Below are 22,006 nucleotides of genomic sequence, written 5' to 3'. Positions count from 1 at the left end.
ATTCCAATCTCAAAAATAAAAGAAATAAAAGTTAACATCAAGAAAATAAGTCTTCCCTAAAGCTGAACTGTGCCCAATGAGAAAATGAGGGTTTGTGAAAATAGCCCTTAAATACGCAGCTGTAGTAAGAACATTAAGGTGTTGTGTATGTGTGAGAATGGGGAGAGGGAAAGGGAGAGGGGGAGAGACGTGAATAGAAAGAGAGAGAAGGTAGAGGGAAGAGGAGGGAGCATGACACTTGCAAGCACACTAGCCCAGTGTTTTCCATATGCTCTGGTTTTCTATGGGGGCTGGACCACAGAGCAATCTTGAAGGGACGCTGGAAGCTCTCCTCAGAGTGGCTCTGACCCTCCACAACAACGCAGGCCTAGACTCACTCTGTTTCTTAGATTTGTTTCCTGAAGGCCACTTGCTCTTTTCTCCAAGTGGGGTCTCTCTGGGGTTCTCAGCAATCCAGCCCTTCTGCCTGTCACGGTGGAAGCATTTTTTCCTATAGCTTTCTCTCTGGTTGCAAATGAACAAATCCAAGAGATGCTGACCGGAGTGCAGAGAAACCCTGCAAGGCTGTCCTTCAGGGTTTCCCAGGCCTTTGCTCTGCTACCCATTTTGGTTTTTAATTGGCTTAAGGAGCATCAGATTTCCTGACTATTTTCTTAGATACTTAGTTTGGGCTGCTCGCCACCCCCACCCCACCACCTGTTCCTCCCTCCTCCCATCCCCCTGTTCCTCCACCCTGTACCTTTCTGCTGCTGGTATTGGCCTGCATGCCTCAGTCTGTCTGTTACATTGGTGAAAGACAATCGTGGATAACAGCAGCACATCTGGGGCGGCTGTGGGAATGAAGACCCTGGTCCTCCCAGGCCTTTGTGCCTTCCTATCTCTGCTGGTCAGTTGTGGAGGGAAGCAGTAGCCCTCACTGCCAGGCTGTAACCTGCCCTGCCTGCATGACAGTCTTCTTCTCTTCCTCCTGCCTCTTAAGGTGGCTATAGAAGCTGAGGCTTCCCTCTTCAGGGGACATAGCTATGGTAAGAACTGAAACTCAAGAGGGATGACCAAAATGCGAATGCTTCACTCCTTCTTTAAAAGGGGAACAAGAATACCCTTGGCAGGGAATAGGGAGGCAAAGTTTAAAACAGAGGCTGAAGGAACACCCATTCAGAGCCTGCCCCACATGTGGCCCATACATATACAGCCACCCAATTAGACAAGATGGATGAAGCAAAGAAGTGCAGACCGACAGGAGCCGGATGTAGATCGATCCTGAGAGACACAGCCAGAATACAGCAAATACAGAGGCAAATGCCAGCAGCAAACCACTGACCTGAGAATAGGACCCCCATTGAAGAAATCAGAGAAAGGACTGGAAGAGCTTGAAGGGGCTTGAGACCCCATATGAACAACAAGGCCAAGCAACCAGAGCTTCCAGGGACTAAGCCACTACCTAAAGACTATACATGGACTGACCCTGGACTCTGACCTCATAGGTAGCAATGAATATCCTAGTAAGAGCACCAGTGGAAGGGGAAGCCCTGGGTCCTGCTAAGACTGAACCCCCCAGTGAACTAGACTGTCGGGGGGAGGGCGGCAATGGGGGGAGGGTGGGGAGGGGAACACCCATAGAGAAGGGGTGGGGGAGAGTTAGGGGGATGTTGGCCCGGACACCGGGAAAGGGAATTACAATCGAAATGTAAAAAAGAAATACTCAAGTTAATAAAGGTAAAAAAAAAAAAAAAAAAAAAAAGAACTCACTGTGATCCTCAGCAGAACTGGACAGAACTATGATTAAGCTCTGTGGAGCCAGAACGTGCCTAACGACGTGTTCTCACGGTGTCACTCTAAACTTCACCCAGGTTGTAGCAATCCTCCCCCTTCAGCCTCCCAAATGCTAACATCTTATAAATAGGTTTGTTTGTTTCTTTTAAATTAATTAGCCAATTTATTTACCCATTCGAGACAGGGTCTCGACTGTACTTCTTGCTGGGACCTCACTGTCTAGACGTAACTTAGCCTCTACCTCACAGAAGTAAGTCTGTCTGCAGCTCCAGATGCAAAGATTAAAACTGAACGCCACCACAGTTGGCCTTTGATATGTTCTTCAACTGCAAGATACAGAATGCCAGCCGAGTGACCCGATGTGACTAGGAATAGCCCCGGCTTTGAGAGAGAATACTGCTGGATGGAGTGTCCCCGTGTTACTTGCTGCAAAAACACAGAGTTGACCCAAAGCCCAGACACATAAGAACCCTGTTAGATCCCCCCAGGTCTGCCTTGACACCTTACACATCTGTTGCCATTGAAAGGAAAATGTCCTGAGATCAGCAGAGACCTGGTCAGGGATTGTGTGGGTTCTCTAGAGCCCTGCACAGTAGAACAGCTCATGAAAACTTAGCGAGTCTGACCCCCAAGCCTCTAGCAAATTCACTAAGTAGGGATTCACTACAGGCATTTGGGCTTCTTAGCTTTCCAAGCTCCCCAGGTGAGTCCAAGGTGAAGCCAAGTAATGGAGAGCCAGGGCCTTGAAGCAAGGTACATTCGCATTCAAGGTTTCTGTTCCAGTGTTTAAAGGCAAAACTGAGATATCAAAACTTTCCCCTGGGCAACTAATGTGAGGAGGAGGAGTTCCTTGAACAATAAAAGGGCAGCCTGGACAGACTGGACTATGAAATATCTGAAGTGTTGAATTTAAAGTTTTTAAGTGCACAGAAGGACCAGAGACAGTCTCTCAATCAATTGTCCCCTGTAGCAGCTATAATGTGTTCTAGAGAGGCCGTTCCATCCAGGAATGCAGACTTTGCAATAAGGACTGGCCTATGCAGAACGCATTATGGTTTGCTATGGGAATTAAATATCCACAAGTGTTGAATTTAAGTTTAAGTGCACAGATTCTCAAAAGCTCAACTGAGAAGCCAAGAGACAGTCTCTCAATCAACTCTTAAGAACTACCTGGCAAGTATTTTGATACCCTAAATCCTGGCCATGCTGGGCTCCTTTGTCCCCAACCACAGGCTTCCTAAGGAAGCCTACTTCATTTTACTTACTGAGCTGGCCACCTCGTGCCTAAAGACGCTTCCCTCTCCACATATTTGCCTAAGCTTTTCACTCTGCTTAGCATACTCCTCACAGTCCCTCTACTTCCTCCTGATCCCCAATCCCCCCATAGCCATTGTGTCAGGCATTGCAGTAAACACTTAAAGCAGTTAATAGTTTACCTGTCTGTGCTCCACTCTTCCTGCCTTCTCATCCGCTGGCCGACCCTCAGGAGACTCTCAGACTCTGCTCTTTCCCAGCATCTATTCCTTCTGCACATCCCATGGGCTGTGCCTTTGAATTTGCCAGAATTAAGCCATTACCTGCCATCTCTGAGGCGCCATGTGATTCCACTGAGTTCTCATAAGATCTGCTTAAATTTATTTTCTGCAACCTCTGTTGTCCTTAGGAACTGACCCTGAATAGCACTTAGAGGGATCTCTTTAAAAGGGACAGGCAATCATGTTACTCTTTCATCAAAGCTCTTTAGTAACTTTGAGGGAGAAATCTAAATTTTACCAGATTTGCCCATAAAAAAAAAAATAACTAATCCTACTTCTCAAAGGATTTGCCTAAAGGTTTTCATATTTTCTCAAGTACTACTCTGCGGGTAGTTCACTTTTTGGAAACTGAGGCATAGAGAAGTTATGGAATATCACAATGTGCACACCAGTCACGGGTGCACTGGTGTTTGAACCCAAGCATCCCCCTCTCGGGCTCATTGCCCTGCTCTGGTCCTGGCAACAGGATATATTAGAATATTCTGTACCCTAACACGTAACACATGTTAATGTAAAACACCTCGGTGAGCATGCCAGCACAGCGTTTTCTTGTGTTTCTAATGTATCTCATTGTGAGTTTAGCTAAAGGTGGAGAGATTTTTAAGGAAACAGGAGAGGGAAAAGGCGGAGCCTGCATTATTTAAGAAACCAACATGTCTCCAAAGTACTGCTCCCAGGCCCAGCTAAAAGATCAGAGACTTCTTTTCACAGTCTAATCACTCCCTAACTGAAGGTCTGTCAAACATATGGAGATTTACCACCCAGCAGGCAAACCACAGTTTGCTTGTTGAAAGAATAGTTTGAGACTGGCTTGGTGGTTGCTCTGTGCTCACCACAGACCACAATCTCTAGGCAACTTGAGAAGAGGAACTAGGTCCCAGCCTGGGGGTGAGCAGCTCTAGAAGGCCAGCCCTGCCTACAGACCTTAGGCAGGCCATTCAGGCAAGTAGCTTATCTGATTTTAAGGCTAACTGAAGTGTCTCCTAGTCTCCTACCTTCTCACCTACTTGGTGACAGGGGTGGGGGAATGGATTTCATATGGTAAGTAGTAAGAACATTGGGCTTCTACTCAAAGACCATCGGAAAACAGAGGTCAACCGGTCGGATCAAAAGCATCAGGACCAGGGATTGAGGGAGGAAAGGAAGTAGTTGGTCGTTGCAAACATTGGAGCATTTGATTTGATCTTGCTGTCTGGTTCTCTTCTTGTCCCAAGTGCCCTTGCTCTTTCTCCTTTTGGGCAGTGTGCTTGACCCCTGCAATCCCAGCACTCAGGAAGCCAGAGAGCCAGAGCGAACCAGTGCGTATTAGATAGCCGGGCCTTGTCTCACCCTGAGTGACATAAGACAAATACGCAGTCTGCCACATAGGCAGCCTAAGCTGAGCCCTCTATGGATTGGATGGAGAATTGGGAGCCTCAGCCTGGCCTCCTCCCGTCTCCATTGTAAACCACTGTTATCTAAAGCAAGCAGAGGCTTGGGAGGAAAACACCCAATTATATGCCAGGAAGCCCAATGTCCTGGGTTTGGGGTAGGGGAGTGACGACATTGAGTTTCATTGATGGGGCCCCTGCGGCAAGCCAACCACCCCCCAGGAAGGCCTGCTATTCCTGTCCTCTCGGTGAACCTGCCTGAGAGGGATCCAGGAGTTATTTGGTAATCAGGACTTGTCAGCACCTCGGTTATGCAGGGTGGTTCAATCCGATAATGTGAATGGAGTCTGTAATAGGGCTGATGAAAGGGACTCCAGTTTCAAAAGGGCCTTGAATGATTTTTTGTTCATTTTCTGTTTACATGTAATGCGTTATTGATGTCATTACCTTATAATACAGCAGCTTGTTTCATAGAAAAACCAGGAATTATTCATTCTTAAAAAAAAAAAAAGACTTAGCAGAAGAAGACGAAGAAAGAAGGAAAGAAAAAGACCCTGTTCCATGAGGAAAATTGCATCTGAGGGCTGCAACTGAAACATATTGATTTTTTCTGGTGCACGACTTTTTAGATTAAAATGCCAATACCAAATCCTTTCATGACCTATAGTTCATAAGAAGTTCGCATGTCATTTGCTATTATTCTGGAGGGAAAAAAGCTGAATCTTTAATGAAAACATAGTTGGAATGATGTCTGCCTTTTGCACAATTTGCATATCATTGTAATAATGCCTGGTGATGAACTAAGCATGCTCGTACTGGGGTGGGATGAGTATTTGTCTTATTTCAAATCAAAAGGCATTTGTTTCTTTGATCCTGTCTTGTCTGAGCTTCCACTCTTGGGGATGTGAGCAGACATGGGTGTGTGCTCTGCCCTTGAGATCTGTAATCCTGGCCATGGAACACACACACACACACACACACACACACACACACACACACGCATGCACAGAGAGAGAGAAAGAGAGAGAGAGAGAGAGAGAGAGGTGTGAATACATGCAGACACATGCATGTCCCCTCACACATGCACACACACATGCACACACATGTATGCACATGTACACACACAGGTACACACATATACACACATGCATGTACACACTCACACACACATGCACATATACTCATTACTCATATACACACACTGCACATACACACATATGCATGTGCACACATACATACCCACACTCACACACATGCAGGTGTACACACGCACACACATATGCATACACACACTCACACACATATAAACACACATGCACATGCACACACACACATGCATGTACGCACACACACTTCTTAATGCCCTCTGTACTTAATGGACTTTGTGCTCAGGCCTCTGTACTTTGTTCAAGGTAGCTCCACTGCTTGCTAAGCCAGGAACTACTTGCTTTCGCCATCTTTGCTGAGACTTGAGCAGTCCCAGTACTGGTCTATCCTTGTTGCGCATCTGACTGTGGAAGAGGGAGGATCCTCAGAGTGTAGATTTTCTGCATAATAGCTTCATCAGTTTGAATTAATGTCCCTGTCCACAGCAGGGGATGAGTAAACTACATTCCACAAGCCAACACTACCTAACATCTCCTTTTGTAAAGAATGTCTTGTTTGGCCATAATCTATCCATCAGTTGACTTATTATTGATGACTATTTCTCAGAAGCACTAAGTGTTGCCATAGAGACCATGTGGTCAGCAAAGCTGAAAATACCGCCTACACCCTTGAAGAAGCAGATTGAGGGACCCCTGGCCTGTGGTATTATGTTTCCCTAGAATGGTCCCCTGTGTTCTGGTGCTGTTGCTGTACTTCAAACCAGAAAAATGAGAGCCAGTAAATACTGACGACGTCAAAATCGTGAAGTTTCTAGCCCTGAGAAATGTCAGAAATGAGCTAACCTAATGCCACACTCACTGACCACCGAGGGCCCTGACAACGCTCCTGCTCTTGTGGTGTACTTCATGTGTCTTAATGGTTTCCATGACAGTTCTTCCTGCTACTGAGGAACAATCAGACCTTCACACACCCCTTTCTTTGACAGCGCCTCATGTCTGACAGGCACGCAGGTGTATGGGTGCCCTTCGATGGAATGGCTCCACTTTGTGTAACGGAATGTGGTTTGATCTTCAATCTGAATGTCGTTCCTCTCAAATCCAGCACACTCATTGCTCCCTCAGATCTCCCATATTAAGATCGGGGGCGGGGCTTTAGTATCCATTCTCTCTGAATTTACCGGCTGACACTCAGGTGACAAGCCAATGTGTCAATCTACCAAAGTGTGCTTCTTATCACCTCCATCCTTCAACAAATTCTATTTCTGTCAACAGAAACTAAATACCAATTCACCCTGTGTTCATCCACATTGCTAGTGCCCTTGACTTTGCCTGAAGTGACCAAAGTCCTTTGCTACTATATGGGAAACAGCCCTTCTGTGTTTCCTAATGATGATATTAAAAATTTGTTTTTTAATATCCTCCATTTCTGCTTGGACTAGGCCATGTTTTTAAGGAGTCTGAATCTCAAACCCTGTATGGTTCTTTCTCGTCTGAGAAGGAGTGAGGTCTTCCCCAGCTGCATTTGCACAGGGCTCCTCTACCTGGCATTTGTCTTGTCTACCTTAAACTGCAATGACCAGGCTGAGAGAAAGCTCTCCTGCAAATTTCAGGCTCCTCTGCACACATTCTGGACTCTTCTGAGTAGGAAGATGGTAGTGACCTTGACTGACCCTGGGATAGGGGCAGATTCAGGTGCGTGGTGAACTTTGAGTGTTTCGTAGCTGTTATTTCCAGCCAATCGTTTGAGTTCTGGCCTACAGAACTCTGTTTCTCGAAGTGGGATGACCAGAGTATTGGTGGTGGCTGCCATTTCACAGAGTCCCAGGTGACAGTAATTCCCCACTAACTCAACAAGGCAATGGTGCATAACAGAGAAAAAGCCCTTCATTTGGTAGAGGGCAAAGATGTGAGACTGCTTATTATTACAGCATAGCCCAGCCTATCTGACTGATGCTAGAAGTTGGCATGTCCTTAACCGCATCTTTAAGTGGTATGGCTGGTTGGCATGCCAACTGTTAAAAATTTATGAGTGGATTTTCCTAAAATTGCCCAAAGGACTAGTCAGTATCAACACCCCTCTCCCGTCCATTTGTCTCACTATCCTTGTATTTTCTACAACAGAGTTACTGTTCCTCCTCTGACAGACTTTTCTTATGTCTATCACCTGTCTAGAACCTGTAATCCTTTAGACCATGGAATTCCTTGATTCCAATTGTAGCCACTAGACATTTTTGCTTCTGAATCTGACCCAAAATTTAGTGCCATGTATTGTGTGCTGGTGCCTCAGGCCAATAGGTATCAATTGCAAATAGCTTCTTAGTTAGGGGTGGGAGTCCATGTCTACTTCCCCTTCTCAGTACGTGAACCTGTGATGGTCTTGTGTATATTTACACAGTTTCTGTGACTTCATAAATACATCAGCCAAGTTGTGTATGGAGTACACTGTTTTCTTGGAGTCACTTACAACATCTGGTTTTTATATTCTTTCTGCCTTCTGTTCTGCATAGATTCCTGGGATTTGAGGGAAAGGGTTTAATAAAAACATCCTATTAGAACTGAGTACTGCACAATCTCTTACTCTCTGTGTCCTCCCCACTTGTGATTCTTTCTGTACAGTTGAGAACCCTCTGCCTAGGGATTGGTGCCATCCATGATGGCCATGCCTTACTTCAGTTAAACTAAGCAGATTAATCCTCCACAGACATCTCACAGGCCAACCTGATCTAAACAGTCCTTTATGGATATTCTTTTCTCAGATGATTCTAGACTGTGCCAAATTAGCAATTAAAAGTACCTGTTGCACGAGGCAGCCATTTGGAGATGCCAAGGAGAAGGGGTAGAATGAGACTTAGAAGAAAAATTAGTGTATTCATTTCTAAAAGTGGAAAGAGAAGATTTTAGCTTAGCTGATTGCCTTTCTAAAAATTAAGGTCACCTTTAAAAGCACCATACTGGCTTTTTGATAGCTATTTCCCAAAACTTCAATCTTTTTTTTGAAAATATCTTTAATTTTCCATTGACATGTAGCAATTGAACAGATCTGATATTTGAAAGGAGTGTAAACCGTGGTCCAGGGTGTGATGTAAAAGAGAAGAATAAAACAAAATTTAAGTAAATAAATAAAAGGGTAAAAACACATAAGGCTATCTGTCATCAAATCAACATTTCTATTATTTCTTTTATTCAGTAAGTACGTCTGAGCCAATGGGCTAATAGCCCATTCCTGTCTTTTGCTCACAGCCTTGGAGACTAAATAGCCCATTGGTCTTTGTCAACACAACGGTTGCAGTAAGTGTGCCCCTCCCCCATCTGTTTCCCCGCTGTGTTTTGCAGGCCACGGTTACCCTTTGGGTTTCATTGCAGAGCTTTAATACGTGTACATTCACTTTGCCTTCGGTCTTCAAGGTCCCATCCAGACTATAACGCAGGGTTTGTGGCAGCAGCACCATGCGGAGATGTGGGACTGTTCCTCTTGTAGCCCTGCCTTAGCCTTGGAACTTTCCATAATATGGGCACGAGGTTCACTTCTTTTCCTAGCCTGTATCAGCAAATGTCCCCCATTCCATCAAATGTATGCTTTCAGACATAAAGTCTAGAGTATGCAGTAGTCATGTATATATATATTATGTATCCATGTTGTAGGAGTCATTCAGGGCCCTGGCAGGTGAGTCCTGCTGCTACCATTCATAACACACAATTGCATAGTCTCAGTGTGAGCGTGTGAACTTTAAGTTGAGCTCAGGTGGGAGATAGATGGAATCCTCTATGGTACTCTCCCAGTCTCTGCCTCTCTCTGTCACTCTGTGCCTGCCACTGTCTCTCCGTACCTCCCACTAATGTATCCAGTCTGTAACTGTCTCTAGTTTCCAGGACTGTCTCTCTAGCCTTCCCACAGCATCAGTGAGTTCCTGCCTCTCTAGCCCTCCAAGAGCATCAGTGAGTTTCTGACTTGTGTAGGGCCTTGTGTTAAGTCCATTTACACCTTCCTTGGCTTCATCATTATAAAGTTCATTTCTCAATCTCCTGGTTTGCCAGATTAGCAGGGCATGACATTTAGAACCCTGTGTGAAAAGCAACAGAAACTTATAAATGCAAAAAGGAATAAAATAGAAGTGCAAAAGAACATTTTTTTATTCAGGAGAAAGAGAAAACTAAATAATTTATAAACTCTGAAAAGTATCTAGAAATGGAAAACTACAAAAGATTAACAAATTCAAAGCTGAAAGAACCAAAGTCCTATTTGTTAGTCAACTGTAATTCTATAATTCCTCTAATTTTGCCTCTGGAAGTTTCTTTTTTTAGGGGGTTACAAAACATTATCACTATAATTTCTAAATATTACAAGATGCACCTGAGGAAAGAAAAGAAAAGAATCACTTTAAAGACGTAGAGAAGCCTATAGAGGAAAAGAAATGTTTAGTATTTATGCTGAAATGTAATATTTTCATTTGATTTGTTTTATTATTTTGAATCTACTAGTAGAATTTCTTTATTAATTTAAAGAAAATGTCTTCAGGAAAGTATGATAAGGGCCTTAATCAAATAAACATATGTGTGTCACAAAAATATTAATAAAACAGCATCAGACTAAGCCTTGAGTAAAAACCTGCCTTCTATCTCGCTGCTGCTGCTGTGGTTTCTGCTGTTGTCATTGTTGGGGTTGGCTCTCACATTCTCTGCAACTAAGGACGATTTTGAACTCCTGGTATGTCAGCTTGCACCCCCCTAGTGCAGGATGTAAAGGCCACCATGCTTCTCTGAAAAAAATCACACTATCTTATCCAATTCACTATTCAGTTCTGCTCAACTGGTCCTAAATATGTCCATCGATCAGAATTTATGACACTCACAAATGTGAAGGCTTTTGCTCCCCTGTTCAACTGTAAAGTGCATGCCTTCTTAAGAATGGGAGATAATTGCCTAGATATTCTAACATGTTTTGTCTAGTCAGCTCTCGTGAAGTATATGTATTAATGTTTTGGAAAGTGTTAACACCTGTTCTTTTTGTTGTTGTTGTTTTCTTTTGTGTTTGTTTTACTCCTTTTATTTTTTTTAGAGTCCAGTCATTGCCTTCCTCCAGGTCTGCCCTCCCACAGTCCCTCAGCCCATTCCTCATGCCCCCTGTCTCCAAGAAGATGTCCCCTGCACAACCTCTCCCAGGCCTCCCCACTCCCTGGAACCTCAAGTCTCTCAAGGGTTAGGTGCATCCTCTCTCACTGAGGCCTCCATGGGAAATTTCTTTGTTTCTAACTCTGAGAAAAGTTTTCTGTAGAAAAGAAAGAAACCTGATTCGGTCTTTCCTAAATAACCTGATTATAGCTTACTTATGGTTTACTGGAGTGGTTGGGAAGCAGTTCTAATTTCTATGTAAATTGGTTGGAATGGAAAACATTTCTGGGCCCCAAGGCAGCATGAGGCTGCTGTGTTAGGATTTTGAAGTTTGTTACCAGTATTCCAGCACCAAGGTAATCCCAGACAGTGTTCAGGGAAAGAAGCACAGTGGGCACGTATGAATTCCTGTGTTTTGTTTTAGGGGGAAGACATGAGAAAGTTCTGTTTAACCCCCAGATGAATCTGAATGTCTAACAGAACACTGAGGATATGTTATCCCTCATCCCCAGATTAGCCTTTGCCTTCCTGTGCTGACCAGGGCAAATGGCCAAAGACTACACACAAATACCTACAGGCTTTAAACTACAACCTGACAGTGAGGAACTACAGGGAGTCTTCCCCCTCAGTCCAGCTTGTCCCAGATAATTCAGAAGGACATATATGGGCCAGAGAATGTCAGCATGTGGAGAAGGGAACCTTAGCTATTAGAGTGACAACTCTGTCCTTTCTCAGTTGCATTCAGGTAGCCACAAATTTGCTAGCTCCTCTCCAGGCCTTGAAAAAAAAAAGGCTCTCACAGCAAGGGGTCCTGAAACCTCTTGAAACTTGAGCCTCCCTAGCCTTCCTTCTAAACCTACTTCTTCCTCCAGCCTGATTTGATTAAAAATATGTAAAGGCAAGAAGGGGGAGTCCTATGGCTCAGATCACCTCTTCCTGCATTCCTATATCCTCACCATGAGCTTCTGTGTGCGGTTATCTGCATCACCATCCTACCCCATTGGAGGCCACACTTGGGGCTGGCTGCTGTGTTTGGCCCCTGCAGCTGGATCAACTGAAAATAGGTTGTTTTCCTAAGACTAGAATCTCACGATTTCCTCAGAGGTTCAGAAGTCTTACCGTGTGTCTAAACTTGATCTCAAGATGGATTCTTGCACGTGTATGTGCACACACACACACACACACACACACACACACATATGGACGTATGTTTGTATGTGCACATCAATTGTCAGTAAGCCCTGTGTATCAGGCATGATTGAGCCCAGAGTTTACTCTGGGACCATTGTTTTTCCATCTTTAGTGTGTGTTTATATAAACTCCACTCTATCTACCTAGAGATAAGGGGTATCATTTTTCCCCATAATTGACAGAACAAACAAACACTGGCAGTAGTGTTGCAGGGAATCCTCAACTGTGCATAAATACCATCCAGACCCACTAGGGCCAGAGTATAAAAAATGGCACGAAGTGGTGCCCTTCAATGTTTTAAGCTAAGTAATCCAATTGGATCACAGTGAGCAACAGAAAATGAAGCTTTATTTCATCTGAAGAAGGATGCCTGGGGGGAGATAGCCTGGTACACCAGGGGAGTGCTGGGTGCTGATGCTGAAAGGTTAGACAGGATGGCTGCAGGCTGAATCAACACCAGATTTAGCTGGTCAGGGATTGTGTGAACTCAGGCTCCACTACAGAGCAGTGGGGGGGGGAGGGGGCAGAACTGGGCTTCTGATAAAAGTGAGGAACAAAGACAAAGGAAGCAGCAGGCTAGCATGCAGGCCTAGGGAGAGTGGCAAGGATAGATGTTTTCCTTCTTCCTTCCTTCCTTCCTTCCTTCCTTTTTTTTTTTTTACTAAAAAGACAATGAACATAATTCTCCCCCAACTTTAACTCTGAAAAGGAAACCTAGAAAACACCTATTTGACCGTGCATTGTATCAATAAAGAACTTAGGCCAGAGAAAGCCGAACTCACAAGACAAGACCATGCGTGTTTTTCTCTTTCCGTCAGAATTTAGCGGGTCCATGACTAAATGCTACGGTTTAACGCGCAATGTATTTGACAATTATAAATGTTGTAAGTGCAATATTTGGCATAGAGCACAATGATGCACTCATTGAAAATACCTTGTTGAAAAATAGGTCCCCATCTTGGAACCTGTGTTACCACAGTGGCCCTGGCATGGAGAAGGCAGTAACTATGCTTGAGTTACTCATGAATTCACTGGTCAAAGACTGGACAAATGGATAATTAGATGAGCATAAGAGAGGGAAGAAGGGTATGAAAAAGGATGGTGAGTGGATGACTGGATGGATGGATGGATGGATGGATGGATGGATGGATGGATGGATGGATGACTTTGAAAGGGGAAATTTAACTTGTTCTCTAATTTCCTAAATAAGAACTTTGACTGACAGTTCAGACCCATGCTGTCTGAAATTAAGCACAGACATAAACATGTTCTTCAATAACTGAACAGCAAAGTCTTTCTATTGGGAGTGTAATAAGGCAAGTCTTATTTCATGATTGACTTTCAAAGACTTAAAATTGCCAGCAGGGTTGTCTGGAAACCTCAGCAATATGGAGGTACCACATACCTATAATTATAAATAACAAACTCTCCATGATTAAGTGGAAGTGTGCCAAGCTAGGGACGAACTGAATAGAGTATGACTTTCTTGCTTATACATAAGCATTTCAAAAAGAGGTAAATATCAAACGGGAAAGGGCTAGGAAAAACATATCTAGAAGATGGTAGAAGCAAATTGTCTTTATGGATTTCTAAGAATCTACCACTGTCATTTTATTTGTTAATAGAAGAAAGCATCCTGTAAATGTAGAGATGGGCTAAAAATGCTTTGGTGTATGTTATAGTATACCAACACTGGGGAAACTGAGGCAAGAGGCTCATGGGTTCCAAACCAAAGAGGGCTACAAAGCAATCAAACTGAGCTATAGAGCAATGCCCTGTCTTAAAAACAAGCAAGTTAAAAAAATATTATCTGATACAAAAGCCTCCTCTTGGTAGCTCTTTCCAGTAGGTTCTCAGAGTCAGAATTAGTGAGTTCTTCTGAGTGGGGCTGTCTCAGGACACTGCTGATGCCGGGTAACATTTCCCAACAGTTCACTGACGGTCCTGAGGAGACGTTATCGCTGAGTGTGAGTCCTACAAAGTTTGTGTCTCACTGATGAATTCTGTAATTATTAATCTTGTACCTTCGTAAAAACTAATGAACAGAAAATTAGAGGCAGGTCTGTCATTTGCCGCTTCCTCTCTCTCTATGTGTGGCTGAGTTCAGTCGCCATCAGCACTAAATTCCATTCGGAGTTCACAGCCATCACAAAAGCTAGTGCAGTTTTAGGTTAAGCATATTTTATCCATAAATTGCTATATTTGGTTCTGGAGTTATTACTGCAGTTCCTTGGGGTACATTTAAATCCACCTTATTGTAATAGATTATGGAATATAGTGGCTAATGTGTCTAATGTAAAATAAATGACTCTAATGATTTATGATGCGACACTTCAATTTTATTGAACATAAGGATCATTGTACTAAAATGGATGGTGTATTGCTGCTTTAGCATAAAATACTGAATAACATATTCAAGAAAATGAATGGCTCGGCCAGTTCATAATATTCTGCCCCTTCAGCTGAGAGGTCTTTAATAAGCAAGAGTGTCATTATGCTTGGAAATGGATGTGTAGGTAATCCATTATCTAGAACAATGACAGGGACCTGCCTCTGTTCTTATTATGGAGGGGATTCTGTGGGAGAAAAGCGGGATTCTTTGGGCTTCCTGAAAGGTTGATTTCCACCCATCCACATACAACTAAGCAGTGTCCTGTACAATTATAAATGGCTCGTAAACATGGGAATTGTCACCTTGAAACTCCATTGACACACATCTTAAGAATTACACAAAAGGGTTGTTTTCACGCATTGTCCTTTCTTCACATTGTCCTTGGTCCACATGTCGGTTCTCCAGCACTCAACACTCAACACCAGCAGTGGGGGTTGAGGGTTTGTCTTTTCCCGGACTCTCTGGTTGTGTCTGATTGCTGAATGATAAGATAGAATAAAGGCAGACTTAATTCTTCATAACTATGATAGCAAAGGTGGTTTTCAATTATCTAGTGATATATTGGAGCAATTTATTAGACTTCTCAGATCTGGCAGATGAAAGAAAATTCTTATTTGGTAAATGACAGATGTAGATGAATGCTGATCTTTTATCTCCAAACACTGAGAGGAGACGCAGAAGAGGATTCATGGGATGCTATTTAACCCTGATCCTTGGGATCTGGCCATCATGACATCATAATTCTCATGGACTACCAAGGATAAAGCTCAGTGACAGGCAAAGAAATCCTTATGGAATTATTTTAATAGTACTCATTTTTCCCTTGAAAAGAGAACTCCTTTCTTCCCATGCTGTGATTGTTCAGGGAAAAGGGATGGGACCACAGCATCTTGAACTTACTACATTGTAACCCATTCCACCAACTCCATCACCCACACTTCCCCTCACTGTGCTCTGGGTCAGTTCCTTCCTCCATCTTCAACCCAGACAAGCTCGCTGAAACAACTCAAATAGAGGACACGCCTACTGCCCACACACAGCCAAGGCACTCTGCCCAAGCGTACACTTGAAATTAATTCATACGATGCTGAATACACATAGAAGGCTAACACCTTTCTCCAAGGTACCAGACAATGACACTGTCTGGAACAAAGTGAGACTTGATGGTGAGGTGACTACTATCTGTATAGCTAGTGAGATTTACATCCAGAATGGAGTGATCCTTCCAGCAGTCTTGTGTTGTGTAAGGCTGCAGTAGACGATGCTTCATCTAGGACATACTTCGAGCTATGTTCCTTATCATATTGATATGATGTGAGACTATTCATTGTATAAAGAAATGAGCAAATATGGAAGCTGGCACTTAACTTTTGTGGTGGAAGCTGTTGGACAGGTCTGTTTCTGAAACTCATGGATGTTCTGATATCATCTACTAGAGGTGAAAGTGGCCAGTTCTTCACCGACGATTGTGCTGATTTTAGATGTCTCTGCCCACTATCAATATAAGAGAAGTGGAAACTTCCAAGATGGCTCTGCCCAGAAAGGTCCCTGTTAAAGTCTCAGTGCAACAGCATCCAGGCAATCATTAAAGAATGCCAGGCTGTATTTATAAAGAACTTGGAGGACATTTCCCCTTATCTTTTGATCCTTACTATTCCCCTGCTCAAAATCTTGTAGATATTGAAATGGCTTGAAGATTTTCTCACCTTCCACAAAATACTGGATTCCCTGTACTAAGGTCCTCCTACCATCTCCAGCAGGGTGTGCTTGATCACCCTTCAGACTGACCTGGATAACTGAAACTCCCTTTCAGACTGACCTAGATAACCGGAACTCTAGAAAAACTAGGCAGGGTATAGTGTCCTCTCCCCCCATGTCTGTGACCAGGATTCCCTACAGCCTTGTATTTTAAGTTGTGCTCTGGCACTTAATTAGAATTAGTCATGTTAACAAGCCTCTTTTAAAAAAATAGTGCTGAAGGAGCTTTTGTGATACATAGGATTTACAAAGTTTTGGCTTCTTTCCCAATGTACTCATCAGCATTCTCCCTTTGGTGTTGAGGCGTACAGAGCTGTCCCTGGCAAATCCCTGATATACATCAACTAATCTTTTCGAAACACTTTGATTTACTAAACACGATTGAACCTGAGCACACTTGTGGTCCCCACCCAACACTAATATGTAAATGGGGAAGGTTTTGTCTTTATATTTGCCTCCAGGTTATGAGCTCCTTAAATCCATCAAAGGACTGTGAGGATTCTCTTTGGGAGCAACAGATTTTCAAGCGTTAGAGCCTGTTCCAGAGTCAGCCTGGTTCTACAGGCAGACATTTCAGTGCAAGGCACAACATGTTCACGACAAGGTTGGAAGCACTCAGGCTGTCAAGTTCAATTATAGCGAGGTGCTTAGGTGAAATAACTCGTTACAAGTTACATGCAGTAAGTTTAGACATTGAGAAGGGACTAAAGTCATCTTACCAAGTGGGGATACTGTGTGCACTCACAGGGGTGGTATGTCTATTTCAACAAGCAAGAAATGTCAAGATGTTTGTATTATATGGACTTTTTTGATGACCAATGACATTTTCAAATGTCTAGAGGTATACTTAACGGTCAATGAGGAAGAGCCATCAGCCGGCAGAGCACCTGAATAAATGCAAGGATACTTTGCTGTTGTGTAGGAGAGTTCAGGTTAGCAAGGTGCTGACGTCTGCCTTTCTGCATCCCCCAAATGTTGGGTGGGAATGGAGGTGACAGGTAAAGATAGATGGTAACTTGATATAATGGTCTTAAACTCACCTGGAAACGTTCAAGGTTATAATGAACTAAAGAGGGAAATGTAGGTAAAAGGGAGGTAAGAGAAGACCTTCTGTCCATCAGCCAACCACAGCATGAGAGAACAGAGTGCTGAGCTGAAGCACAGAGCCAACGTTGATGGGCACCAGAGCCTAGGGGTGAGCCCAAACCCTCAGGAAGACTCAGGACAAAAAGTATGTGAGAAAGGTGCTGTATTTTATAAGTGATGTTTGGGAGAGAACCAAGACAAGCTTTCTACTACCAAAACAAACCTCATATGGATCACACATAGGGATGAGTGGTCACAGGGAGAAACATCGCAACGTTCTATACGAAACACAGGTATATTTTGTATTAAGAAAAGGAGCACTGAGATTGAAAGAAGAAATGAAGCTATCAAAGAAAATATTGATATATTTGACCACAGGACAAAATTAAATTCGCATCAGAAGCCAAGGGACCAACAGCAAAGCACTGTTAATACATTTGTTGGGCTGGAGAGATGGCTCAGCGGTTAAGAGCACTGACTGCTCTTCCAGAGGCCCTGAGTTCAATTCCCAGCAACCACATGGTGGCTCACAACCATCTGTAAAGAGATCTGGTTCTCTTCTGGCCTTCAGGCCTACATGGAGGCAGAAAGCTGTATGATCTATACATAATAAATAAATAAATATTTTAAAAAAGACGTGTAATGTCCTATGTCTAAAATCAGCTCTCTTATCTCATGTGTGCACACGTTTGTGTGTGTGTGTGTGTGTGTGTGTGTGTGTGTGTGTGTGTGTGTGTGTCTGTGTGTGACAAGACCTCAGGAATCATTCCTCAGGAGTAGTTTTTGTTAAACGTCTTCCTTTTTGAGACAGAGTCTCTCACGGATATCTGGGGCTTGCTGATTTGACGGGGCTGCCTGGCCAATGAAGTCCAGGAACATCTTGCGTCTTCCAGCCCTCTGCTGAGATAACAAGCACATGCACCATGCCCAGCTTTCTACATGAGTTCTGGGACTCTAACTCATGTTCTTATGCTTGCTTTATTTTATTTTATTGACTAAAGTATCTTTGTAGCCTCCAGGGTCTGATTATCTTACTGAGTTATGGGGATCACTGATACATGAATAAACATATACACATTCCTATATGTACATGCATGCATACATACACACATAGCATGCACACATACACACATAGCATGCACACATAGATTCTCATGTGCACATGCAGAGAGATGCATGTACATGCGTGTAGATGCACACAGAGGGATAGACTGTTTTAATTTTTCCAACTAGATTCCTAATACTTAATGCTCTGGAAATGTTGATCTCTTACCATAAATTTAGGATTTCTTTTTCCTTAGTATATAAGTTTGTAATCAGATTTTTACAGTAGCGTAGGCATGTATAAATCATAAACTATCTTTATGTAAAAGGTTCTTGGTCTTTTGGGAATCAAAGATTTCTTTAGGAATTAGGGGCTGCGGAGATAGCTCAGTGGTTAAGGTCTGCACTACCCTTGAAAAGGGCCCAAGCTCAGTTGCCAATACCTATGTCAGGCAGTTCACAACTTCCTGTAACTCCAGCTCCAGGGGGTTCTGAACCTCTGAGCTCCACAGGTACCTGCATTCACATGTCCATGATATCTCTCTCTCTCTCTCTCTCTCTCTCTCTCTCTCTCTCTCTCTCTCTCTCTCTCTCTCACACACACACACACACACACACACACACACACACTTAGAAATAATAAAAATAAATCTTTAAGACTCAAAAGGTACAGGGCCTACTTCCGAACAGGTGAAGTATAGGCACCAGTGTGCTGTGGGACTCTAACACTAAGTATGTCTGCTAAAGTAAGCTGATGGGGGGCTTCTCTTGGCATAGCAAACCATCACAGACACGATCGATTAAGATTCGAGCTGCCATTTCCTGTGATTCTGCATGTTGGAGATTTGGGCTGTTTGTGGGGAGAGATGGAGTTGTCACTGAAATGCAGTCAGAGAATCCAAGAGGATCCAGAGAGCGCCATATACCTCTGTGGAAACCGGACCCACTGCTAAGGAGCAGGGGCGCAGTGCTCGCCCATTGACCTTATCCAGCAGAGTTTCCTGGATCTCAAGGGAAAAACAGAAGCCATATCATCTCCGAAGACCACTGCACAGGGGCACAGTGTCACCCCATATATCCTGTCAGTTCTTGCAGGGATCAGGCCATCCTAGACTCCAGGGGAGATGCACTGTACAGGAGGCAAGGCTACTCATTGTGAGAAAGGAGACTGTGAAAGGAGAGATCCCCATGGCCATTTCCAGAAAGTCTCCTAGGCACAGTGGCATGGGTCCTAGCTAATGAGGGACTGAGACAGGAGCATGCATCATTTGAGCTTGGGCTATATCACAAAACCCGGTGTCAAAGCTAACTCAACAGAACAACCCACGACAATAAAGATGTCTGAGAACATGCTGCTTTTGACCCCCAGGGGATCTGGGCCTGCCATCTATACATCTAGGGCAACAGCTAGGAGCAATGGATTATTAACCTCCTTAGCAATCTACTCAGGCCAACCCAAGGGCTTCCTGGTTTGCTTTCTTCACTTTATCTGACGATTTCCCTAAGATCTAGATGTGTGTGTATGAAATGGGGCAGAGGAAGCGTAGGTATGACCTGTTTGTCCTCTTAAATGTGCTGGGAAAACTCAGCTTGACATCTCTTCAGAAAATCCCTGCAGTCCTGGCCGATAACGAGTCATGAGGCTCTCTACAACCACATTGAGGGAAAAACCAGTGAAAACCACAGACCATGGTTCTAGACAGAAGGCCATTTTGACAAGACTTAGAAATTAAACTGAAATTATTGTCTTACACCCAAGAGAACTTTGGCTTAAGTGTGACTAAATCCACTACACCACGGTTACCTCCTCTTTACAGGATCACACACCAGAACCTTCCTCTGCAGGTGACTGTGGTTAGTCAAAGGTCACAGCACCTGTAAAAGAGATCCCTGATGAACTAGCAAACGGAAGGAAGTGAATAGACAAAGAAAACAGATGACAAAGAAAATGGGCAGAAGTTACTAAAGTCTCGTGTCAGGTAAGTTAGAAAATACCATGTTAATAAAGATCAGGACACAGGAAAGACGCAAGAGAGAAATGCACCGTTGCCATAGTGACCTTAAGTGCAGGTGATCTTGACAGTGAACTCATTAAGAACTAAAATCCAAACTTCCAATCGCTGAATCGGTCCATCTGTGCGACCGCCACAGCCACAGGACTAAGAGGAGACCCAAGAGGACCCTGAAGAACCCCAGTCTAGGTCCAACAGAATGTGTTTCCTCAGGCACAGGTGAAAACTATGGAAAGTGCCAAAATGGGCCCATCCTGAAAGCAACCCCTGTAAGGGCGGATGTCCCCAATTGTCTCTGGAGACAATTGTAGAAGGGAGGCTATTTTTAATATTTGGATATGGCTCAAGTTCCTTTCAAGGGCAGGAAGAAAGTATTCAAAATAATAATAGTTGACAGGCTACAGCATTAAAAATAAAACAACTTCCTGAGCTCATGATCGAAGCCTCACAGCATTTTTCCCACAAATGCTACCTGTGAGGGCGGCAGTGGCATCCCTGAGCATCTTTGAGAACTCATGTCTGGGCCTCCTGTTACCAAACCAGGGACTCTCTCGAAGGGCCAGACAGTTTGAAAGTCCCAGTCAGCACCGTCCTGGAGAAGGAATGAAAATATGTAACATGTAGGCCAAAGGACTACAATGTCAAGAAAGCCCCACCACACATGAAAGAGGTGAATAGACGGTAAAATGGGAGGAAGGGGAACTTAACTGTGGAAGGTTAAAAAGGAGGAAGAGAGACGACAAATGAGAGGAAGTTATCCAAAAGAAAAGAAGTAGCTGAAAGCATGTAAGAACTGAAGGTGTGGGGCTCCGGACTGGAAAGGGCGTGGTTAGAGAAGCCGCTGGGAAAATGACCTGATTGGAATAAGAATAAATGAAAAGGTAAACCTCAGGGAACGTGATGGGCACTCGGAGAAAATGAGAAGTGGTTTCAAAAGAACATCCGGAAAGAAGGGGAAATTTGCGTTTGAAATAAGAATCAGGACATCGAGAATTTTAATAGCTACATTATATGAGAAAAACCATAAAAGCAGCACTTTTATAATTTAGAGAGAAAAATAGTTTCAAGATTTGTCCACCTAAAACTTCGGCGTGAGCATGAACTAAAGACTTCTTGAGGTAAGCAAGGTCTCACTTTCTCTCCAGTGTATACTGGTGTGTGTGTGTGTGTGTGTGTGTGTGTGTGTGTGTGTGTGTGTGTGTGACACATGCATGTGTGCACATATATGAGGATGTGCTTGACCATGCATATGCCATGCATGTGCACGTGGAGGCCAGAGGCTGATGATAGATGTCTTCCTCTACCACTTCTTCACTTACTGTTTGACACGGGATCTCTCACTGTACCTGGAACTACCCATCTAGGCTAAAACAAACTATTGGTGGTAAACTGTCTGGCCAGCCATCCCTCAGATTGAAGAACTCTTCCCTCAACACTGGGATTGAAGACACCTGTCAACACGTCCGGTTCTTACGTGGGTGCTGGAAACACGAACTCAGGTCTTCGTGCTTGCAATACAAGCTCTTTGTCCTGAGCCACTTTCCAAACCTGTGTTCTTTTCTACTTTGATCCTTGAGTTTGGTCTTTACTCTGAAATAGAAAGACGCTATGGAATTCAGTATCCAATGAG

At 43.6% G+C, this 22,006-nt stretch overlaps 1 protein-coding gene across 1 annotated transcript in view; it reads left to right on the top strand.

The window, feature by feature from the left end:
• Rarb (retinoic acid receptor beta) overlaps nt 1-22,006 on the top strand; it is a 333,644-nt gene that overhangs the window by 95,659 nt on the left and 215,979 nt on the right. The gene's annotated exons all lie outside the window — the stretch shown is intronic.

This window comes from Rattus rattus, chromosome 12, assembly GCF_011064425.1.
Source record: "Rattus rattus isolate New Zealand chromosome 12, Rrattus_CSIRO_v1, whole genome shotgun sequence".
Classification (NCBI taxonomy): domain Eukaryota; kingdom Metazoa; phylum Chordata; class Mammalia; order Rodentia; family Muridae; genus Rattus; species Rattus rattus.
Note: the sequence above shows the minus strand (reverse complement) of the source record. Positions and strands in the feature narration are given on the sequence as shown.